General features: G+C 45.0%; 1 protein-coding gene across 5 annotated transcripts in view; it reads right to left on the minus strand.

The window, feature by feature from the left end:
• CENPJ (centromere protein J) overlaps nucleotides 1-2525 on the minus strand; it is a 60266-nt gene extending 57741 nt beyond the window's left edge. For 3 of the 5 annotated variants that reach the window (XM_062194490.1, XM_062194494.1, XM_062194488.1), the window contains exon 1: nucleotides 2425-2493. The gene's annotated coding sequence lies outside the window, so the exon portion shown is untranslated. Of the gene's footprint in view, nucleotides 1-2424 lie in introns of all 5 variants that reach the window. The other 2 variants (XM_062194492.1, XM_062194489.1) reach the window with 2 other exon arrangements.
• Between the last annotated feature and the right edge of the window lie 6902 nt (nucleotides 2526-9427).

A 9427-nucleotide genomic window follows, 5' to 3' on the forward strand; every position in this document is an offset into this window, starting at 1 on the left:
AAAACAACCAGTATCACGGACATGTGCTGTGTAGTAGTCACACATGGCTAGCAAGTACTGAAAAAAGTGGCTGATGTGAAGAATTGAATTCAATTAAAGTTAAATTCAGAAGCAGAAGAAATATGAAATTTTTTCTATCTTTTTGATAATATTATACTTCACTTCAAGCATTGTATGATGTAAGACGTCATGTACTGGGGCAGGCACCTGGCACAGTGGTTAAGATTCCACTTGGGACACCAGTATCCCTTGCAGGAATGCCTAATTTGAATCCCAGCTCTTCTACTTCTGATCCAGCTTTCTGCTATTTGAAAGACAGAATGGGGACCAGCACTGTAGTGCAGAGGATTAAAGCCATGGCCTGCAGCACCAGCATCCCATATGGATGCCAGTTTGAATCCCAGATGCTCCACTTCTGATCCAGCTCCCTGCTAATGTACCTGGGAAAGCAGTGGAAGATGGCCCAAGTCTTGGGCACCTGAACCCACATGGGAGACCCAGAAGAAGCTCCTGGTTCCTGGCTTCAACCTTGCCCAGATCTGGCAGTTGCGACCATTTGGGGAATAAAGCAGGGGATGGAAGGGGTCTGTATCTCTGTCTGTCTGTCTGTCTGTCTCTCTCTCTCTCTCTCTCTCTCTCTCTAACTCTGCCTTTCAAATAAATAAATCTTTAAAAAGAAAGAGAGAGAGAATCTTCTATCCATTGGTTTACTCCCCCAGATGGCCACAAGAGCCAGGTCTGGGCCAGGCTGAAGCTAGGAGCCAAGAGCTCCATCCTAGTCTCCCACATGGGTGGCAGGGGTCCAGATACGTGAGCCATCATCTGCTGCATTCCCAGGTGCATGAGCATGGAGCTGAATTCGAAGCAGATGAAGCGCCTGGTTCCTGGCTTCAGATTGGCCAAGCTCGTCGTTTGCAGCCATTTAGGGAATGAACCAGTGGATAGAAGCTCTCTCTTAAAAAAAAAAAAAAATTGGGGCTGGTGCTGTGGTGCATCAGATTAAACCACCACTTGGAATGACAGCAACCCCGTGCACCAGTTCAAGTCCTGGCTGCTCTGCTTTTGAATCTAGCTCCAGCTAATGTTTCTGGAAAAGCAGATGATGGCCCAAATACTTGAACCTCTGCCACCCACATGGGAGACCAGGATGAAATTCTTGGCTCCTGGCTTCAGCCCTGCCCAGTCCTGGCTGTTGCAGCTATTTGGGGTGTCGACCAGCAAATGCAAGCTCGCTCGCTCTCTTTCTCCCCCTCCTTGTTACTCTTCCTTTCAAATAAATAAATCTTAAAAAAAAAAAAAACTTACAGTTTCACTTCAATTTCATGACTATGAATCTAAGTACACACTTGATGTCACCACGAAGTATAAAACAGTGCTTTGGGGCAAATGTTGTGGTTGCAAGTTGATCAGGCTGCCATTTGCAAGGCTGCCATCCCATACCACAGTGCTGGTTTGAGTCCCATCTGCTCCACTTCTAATCCAGCCTCCTGGGAGGCAGTAGGTGACGGTTCAAGCAGTTAGGTTCTTGCCACCACATGGGAGAACCGGATTGAGTTCCCAGCTCCTGGCTTGGCCTTGCCTAGTCCTGGCTTGTGTGTTCATTCGGGGAGTGAACCAGCAGATGGAATATCTCAATTTCTCTCCCCACTCCCTTCCCTTGTCTGTCTCTCTCTCACTGTTGCTCTACCAAATAAATAAAATTATAAAAGATAAAATAAAATGCAGTTTCACAGGAATTCACTACTTCCTGCCTAAAAAGGCAGTGGACTCAGATATCAAAATATTATGGATAAGGAAGCCTGAATATGTCAAACCCATCAAGCCGTATGAATTAAACATGCACCATGTTTATTTTTTATCAATAAAGCTGTTCATAAAAGCCTGACAAATTGACAGCCTTGCAACCTCCAAAAAACGCTAGGTAAACATTCTTTAAGGCAATTTAAAGAGAGAGAGAAATTCTCTGCAGTGACGAGGAAACTGGACACAAACAGCACATTCAAAGCCATTCTGAGGCCGAGAAAAATTGGTTTGAGAAGTGATTATTAGTCCTCGCGTCGCAGCATCTACTAGAAAGCCAGGAATACACACAAAGGTTTAAATGAGAACCCCCTGACGCGGCTCAGCGAAACCCGCCCAGAGGACTGCAAGCAACGCCACTCCGCCAGCTCGGCTCCAGTGGGGCTGTGGGCCTCGCGCCCCTCACCACACCTAAAACTCGCCCGGCCAGGACGAGACCACCGTGGAGGCAGGCGACCCCGGCACCCTAAGGAGCAACGCAGCGCTGAGGAGCCAAGCCAGGGCCGCCGCGGCCAGCCGCCGCCGGCGCCCTGCCGAGCCTACCCCGCCGCCCAAGCGGGGTCCTCCCTCAGGTGCCGGGCGCCAGAAATCGAGCTTCCTCGCCCCCTTCCCACACGAAATTACCGCTCCGCGCAGCACCGACAGCTAAACCCACGGGAACCAGAAGCCGCAGTCGCAGCCGCACTTACGAATGAGCCGCCACAATCACCGCGTCAGTAGGAGCCCCGCCCCCCGGAAGGCCCCGCCCCTGTCCCGAGGGCTCCTGGGAATTGTAGTTTCCATCGCCCCCCTTGCGCTTGCGTGCGGGTACGCTGAGTCCACGCAAACTACAATTCCCAGCGACGCCACAAGGACGGGCGTTGCCCAGGGGATGGGCTGCGCTCCTCCTGTCGGCCCGGAAGCTAGCGGGTGACTGCGGTAGGCGGGCGGCGGGGCGGGAGGGAAAACCGTCCTAGAGTCGGGTTCCGCAGTGGTTGGAGACCCTGGGCGCAGACGTCTTTGAAAACTGAGGGACGCGTACAAGAGCAACACATCTCCAAGTATCCCGGAAAACAGGGAGCGCCGACTCAAAGCTAACCTAGAGATCGAAGCTTTGGGAGGGTTTGGTTTGATTTGGCTTGCTATTTTGGTATTTATTTTTCTCTTTGCTTTCCGCTTTGGCTGGGTAAAAAGAAAGGGCTGTTTGCTATACTGTTTCATGAGGTGAAATAATAAGGGAAAGTAGAATATTCTAAATGCATTTTCTTTATCTAGTTCGTTATTGAGAGAAACTGCAGGCCTCCGCAGACACAGGAACTGGCCCTGAAAAGCGCTCCTTGTATAAGAAGAAATTTACATCTATTTATGTTAATAAATACTGGATTCAGGGACAGCTTTTTCTGTCTGAAACCCAATACGCCCACTCCCAGAGTCTTTTCCCAGGAGAAGGGTGGAGACTGACTGCTAACCAGAGATGACAACAGGTGGCCGTCACCTGGGAGACCATCTGCAGAACAAGGTGGCCGGCTGTCTGTGCACTACCTCCCCCACCCCACCCCCCGCCATGGTCTGTGCCACCTCCCTTTCCTCCTGAGTCCCATGCCCCTGTATAGGGTTCAGATCTTGCCCTCCTTTGCCTTTGAGTCTCATACTCCTGTTGCGGGGGTTCTGTAGGAACCTGGCTTTATTCCAGGTTCCTACCTCGGCATAAGAGATTAATCTCAAAGCAGAGACATGGATGAAGTGCAAGAATGGGAGGATTTACTTTAAGTGATAGAAAGTAGCGTCAGTGCAGGCAACCGCATGGGGGGAAATTGTGCCCACCCCATGAAAGTCACCCCCTTTATCCGGCAGGGGGCGGTGCCCTGGTGGAATATACAAACTCAGTGATGATCTCTGGCATCTCCACCTGGAGTTCAGCATACACGTGATCATCGTGTCTTCTCTATGATGGAGGAGATTTGTCATGGGAAAGTAGATAGTCAAATTGGCGCAAAAGGGTGCAAGGTCATGGCAAGGACACTGCTGGACGCTTCTTAGCTCCTTGTCCTCTAACTTCTTGGCTGGCCCCCATCACTCCCGGCATAGTAGACATGTAGTTCCTGTATTCTTTTCCTGTTGCCTTTTGTCAGTGTATTTCATAGGCAAAAATGTCGAAAACCTTAGAGGGGGAAATTTAAAGCTTCTCTACATAGCCATGTGATAATTCACTCCAAAAATAGGTATCACTCATCAGTTCTCATAGTTAATATTTATTTTGGAAGTGAATGTCCATTGACTATACAATGATTGATTTTGAATACTGAAAATGCAGAACTCAGGGTTTTGTTTTGTTTTTTCTAATTGCCATCACAGGATGCTGTGTAGGCACAGACACGCCTGGGAACTAGGAAGTTACAGACCTGCAAGTTACTGCAGTGACAGATCTGGCTCAGTGTCTAACAGTAGGCCAAGGAGAATTGCTAAATAAATTAAATGAAGTGTCATTTATAACAACTGGTATAACAGTTGAAACAAATACACTGGTTAAGGATAATTCAAAACATTTAACAGAAATTTGTCCCCTCGAGATTTCTTTTGCTTTCTACTTCAACAAAAGTCCTCCCCTAAATCAAAGTTTTGATTTTGCTGCTTCTTTCAATTTTTAAAAAAAAATTTCATTAGAGATGAGGAAACCAAAGCCCAAGAACTTCCAAGCTGACACAACTAATAGAGCTGCCAGACAAGGACCCAAACAGTTTTCATCTTTATGATAATCCTTTGGCCAAAAAGTCTCATAATTTTCCTTAAAATGTTGTATGTTTTTTAGAGAAGTCACAATATCCTCTAGTTCACATGCCTGTTTTATTCTAAATGATATGTAGTTCTACATTGTTTGTTGGTTGAATAAATGAATGGACCTTTTATCACACCCAAGTCTTAAGGTTCATATATAAGTTTTCACCTGTAGCCCAGGTAGTTCTCAAAACTGCCCACTAGGCTGGAAGGGTTCTCCAAATCCATTAGAAGATGGAAGAGGTAGGGGGAAGGAACTTCCGGCTTCTATTCTGCCACAAAGAAAGGTTCAACATCGTCCGCTGCTCCTATCCTTGCTGCGTCGTCAGGTATTGCTGTGGGGAAAAAAATTAGACTCACAGCTCCCACAGAACAAGGAGGGAGCCCTGGTTAGCCATTCTGATACAGTCCTTTATGCCATCATGGGGCAGGAGGGCAGTGTCATTGTAATGGTCAAGAGCCCAGGCTCTGGAGTTTGGTAAGCCTAGGATCAAATCCTAGCTCAGCATTCAGAAAGCTTTGTGATCAGCAGCACTCCACCTTCCTGAATCTAGTCTTACCTGCAAAACGAGGATGATGGTAATGACACCTACTGCATAGGATGGTCAAGGTTACAATAGAGAGGCCTGTGCTGTGGCGCATTGGATTAAAGTCCTGGCCTGCAGCGCCAGCATCCCATGTGGGTGCCGGTTCAAGTCCTGGCTGCTCCACTTCTGATCCAGCTCCCTGTTGGTGAGCCTGGGAAAGCCGTGGAAGATGGCCCAAGTACTTGGGCCCCTGCACCTGCCTGGGAGACCCGGAAGAAGCTCCTGGCTGCTGGCTTCAGATCTGCCCAGCTCCAGCCATTGTGGCCATCTGGGGAGTGAACCAGCAGATAGAAGACCTCTCTCTCTCTCTCTCTTTCTCTCCTGCTGTCTGTAATTCTTTCAAATAAAGTAAATCTTAAGATTATTTTTAAAATTACATTAAAAGAAAATACATGTAAGCAACACAATGCTTGCTAAATAATAAAAAGTAAGATGGTTCATCTTTATCATGACTTGTACTCTTAATGAATTCACTTGGCCAAAAGTCCCTACAGATCACATCAAATGGTGTGCAAGATACAGAATAATACTTAACATGTTATTCCCAAATTATTTGGTAATAACCATCATTTTATAAATTATAATCTGGGTATGAAAGATGTTTGGAGGGTTAGAAACTTGTCATTGCTAGACAGTAATGTAGTGGTGACTCTGCAGACCTAGCCCAGAGGAATATCCCCAGGCCTGGGTCATCCCAGGCTAGCAGGGGTGACTCCCACAGGCTGAGGAGATGCACTGAGAGATATGAGTGCTGGCCCCTAGGCAATGGTAAGAAAACACAACCTCTCCACCTTTGGGAAGAGAGGGGTTCCTCACCAAGTCCCAGACCTCCGATTTCTAGAATTTTAGCTCCACAGAGGAGTTTCTCACAACATCAGGTGCTGCTACACTGCCGCAGTTTGTGCTTGCAGACGTCGACTGCATTGCTTTCTTTTAAAGGTGAATAGCGGCTGGTGGCGGGGGCCACTGCACTGGGATGAACAGCGCTCCTAGTGGAGGCAGAGAGCACAGCCGGACGTGGCCAGCACTGGTAGCAGTTGAACTGACCATTGCTATGGTGGGATTTACAAGTTGTTATGTTTGGCAAGCCACAAAGCATACAGAGCCTCAAGTAAAACAAGTCTTGCAGGTCTACCAAAATCTGTTTTCCATGGTGGTTTTCACAGAGGCAGCTTTGAACCCAAAATGACAAAACAGGAAGCAGCATGAAAACTAGATGTAAGATTTACTGTCAATAAAGGAAAAATAAGAGATGCTCACTGATGAAATATGCTCTTAAATCACCCAGAGGAGGATCTCCTTATATAGTAGTAAAAAATCAATGAAAATAAAGATTTACTAGAAGGTCAAGCTAACAACTTAGGTATATGATGAATTTTCAATTCGTATTGTATATATATCAACTTTTCTATAATAAAATGCCTCAGATCTAAAATTTTTTAATTTAGAAAATGCTGGATGCTGAAAGACAAACAAGGTTTACAGTTTTTGTTGTTGGGAAGTGGCATGTTGCAGTGGGTTAAGCCAGCATCCCACATTGTGGTGCTAGTTCCAGTCCTGGCTGCTCTGCTTCCAATCCTGCTCCATGCTAATGCACCTGGGAAAGCAGATGAGATGGTCCAAGTGCTTGGGCCCTCTCTCTCTCTCTCTCTCTCAAAGAAAAAGATTTTTCAAAACACACAAATTTTTTGTTGTTTAAGAGTTAGAGCTCCCATCCCCTGGTTTACTTCCCAAATGCCTGTAATGTCTGCAGCTGGGCAGGGGCCAGAGCCAAGTACCAGGAGCACAATCCAGGTCTCCCACATAGGAGGAACCCTATTACTTTACTGCATTGGTAAGAAGCTGGACTCAGAAGGCAAAGCTGGTGTGGGACACAGACATTTTAATTGTTAGACCTGGCTGTTGCAGCCATTTGGGAAGTGAACCCCAGTGGGTGAGAGATTTTTTTTTTCTCTCTCTCTCTCTTCCTTTCAAATAAAAAATATTTTAAAAGGCAAATCAGATAGGAATAAATAAGTTTTAGAAACCAACACTATGATTCCATTGGCTCTTTTTCTTACCTTTATCAATGTTCCTTACTTCATTTGGCTTCAGGTTACTTACTGTCTGATGTTCTTTCCTTTTAAGATAAAAGATTCCTTTAACATAGCCTCTAAGTTGGGTCTACTCGCACGGAACTCTCAATTTTTATTTAACTAGCAATGTCTATTTCTCCATTTTTGGAAGATAGTTTTCATGGATATATAATTATTCATTGCCATTTTTTTTCTTTCAGCACTTAAAATATATCATCCCACAGGGGCCAGCGCTGTGGCGCAGCAGGTTAATCCACTGCCATCCCATGTGGGCGCCGGTTCTAGTCCCTGCTGCTCCTCTTCCCATCCAGGTCTCTGCTTAGCCTGGGAAAGCAGTAGAAGATGGCCCAAGTCCTTGGACCGCTGCACCTGCATGGGAGACCTGGACGAAACACCTGGCTCCTGGCTTTAGATGGGTGCAGCCCCAGCCATTGCGGCCATTTGGGAAAAGAACCAGTGGATGGAAGACCTTTCTCTCTGTCTCTCCCTCTCACTGTCTGTAACTCTACCTCTCAAATGAATAAATGAAATATTATATGTATGTATATATACCCCACTGTCTTCTGCCTCCATGATTTCTGCTGAGAAACTGGCTTATGGAGGGCCTTCAAATATACTGATCACTTCTCTCTTGCTGCTTTCAAAGATTCTCTTTGTATTTGACTCTTAACAGTTTGACTATGTGTATCCAAGTGAATCTCCTTGAGTTTATTATACCTGGAGTTCATGGAAATTCTTCGATGTGTTGCTCTATATCTTTATTAAATTTGGTACTCCTGGGCCATGATTTCTTCTGATATACTTTCTGTGAATTTCTCCCTCTCATCTCTTAATGCATATATTGGCACTCCTGATGGTGTCTCCTGACCTTTGTTGCTTTGTCCCTTTTTCTTCATCCTTTCGGCTTCTCAGACTTGATTAACTGCTGTAAGTTAAAGTTTGCTAGTTCTTTCTTCTGCCTGCTCAAACTACTGTTAAGCCCCTCTTATAACTTTCTCATTTAAGTTACTGTACTTTTTTCAACCACAAAATTTCTTTTTTATTTATTTATTTTTTTTTTATTAAACTTTTATTTAATGAGTATAAATTTCCAAAGTATAGCTTATGGGTTACAATGGCTTCCCCCTCCCAAAACTTTCCTCCCACCCACAACCCTCCCCCCTCCCGCTCCCTCTCCCCTTCCAATCACATCATGATTCATTTTCAATTCTCTTTGTATACAAAAGATCAGTTTAGTATATATTAGGTAACGGTTTCAACAGTTTGCCCCCCATATAGTAACACAAAGTGAAAAGAAAAGAAAAAAAAATACTGTTGGAGTACTAGTTATAGCATTAAATAAGGGTGTACAGCACATTAAAGACAGAGATCCTACATAATATATATTTTTTTAAATTAATTAATTTTCTATGCCATTTCCAATTTAACACCAGGTTTGTTTTTTGTTTTTTTTTTCATTTCCAATTATCTTTATCGATTCAGTATGTAATTAGTAAAGATCTCATCAGTTTGTACCCACACAGAAACACAAAGTGTAAAAATACTGTTTCAGTACTAGTTATAGCATCACTGCACATTAGACAATACATTAAGGACAGATCCCACAGGGGATGTAAGTACACAGTGACTCCTGTTGCTGACTTAACAATTTGACACTCCTGTTCATGGCGTCAGTAATCTCCCTAGGCTCTAGTCATGAGTTGCCAGGGCTATGGAAGCCTTTAGAGTTCGCTGACTTTGATATTGTTCCGATAGGGTCACAGTCAAAGTGGAAGTTCTCTCCTCCCTTCAGAGAAAGGTACCTCCTTCTTTGAGGGCCCCGTTCTTTCCACTGGGATCTCACTCACAGAGATCTTTCATTTAGGTCTTCTTCTTTTTTTCTTTTCCATGGTATCTTGGCTTTCCATGCCTACAATACTTTCATGGGCTCTTCAGCCAGATCTGAATGCCTTAAGGGCTGATTCTGAGGCCGGAGTTCAACCACAAAATTTCTATCTGGTTCCTTTTCATAATTTCTATATCCACACTATCTGTTGAGACATTGTTCTCCTGGTTTCTTTTTTTCTTTTTTCTTTTTTTTTTTTTTACAGGCAGAGTGGATAGTGAGAGAGAGAGACGGAGAGAAAGGTCTTCCTTTTGCCGTTGGTTCACCCTCCAATGGCCGCCGCGGTTGGCGCACCGTGCTGATCCGATAGCAGGAGCCAGGGGCTT

This window comes from Lepus europaeus, chromosome 6 (assembly GCF_033115175.1).
Source record: "Lepus europaeus isolate LE1 chromosome 6, mLepTim1.pri, whole genome shotgun sequence".
NCBI lineage: Eukaryota > Metazoa > Chordata > Mammalia > Lagomorpha > Leporidae > Lepus > Lepus europaeus.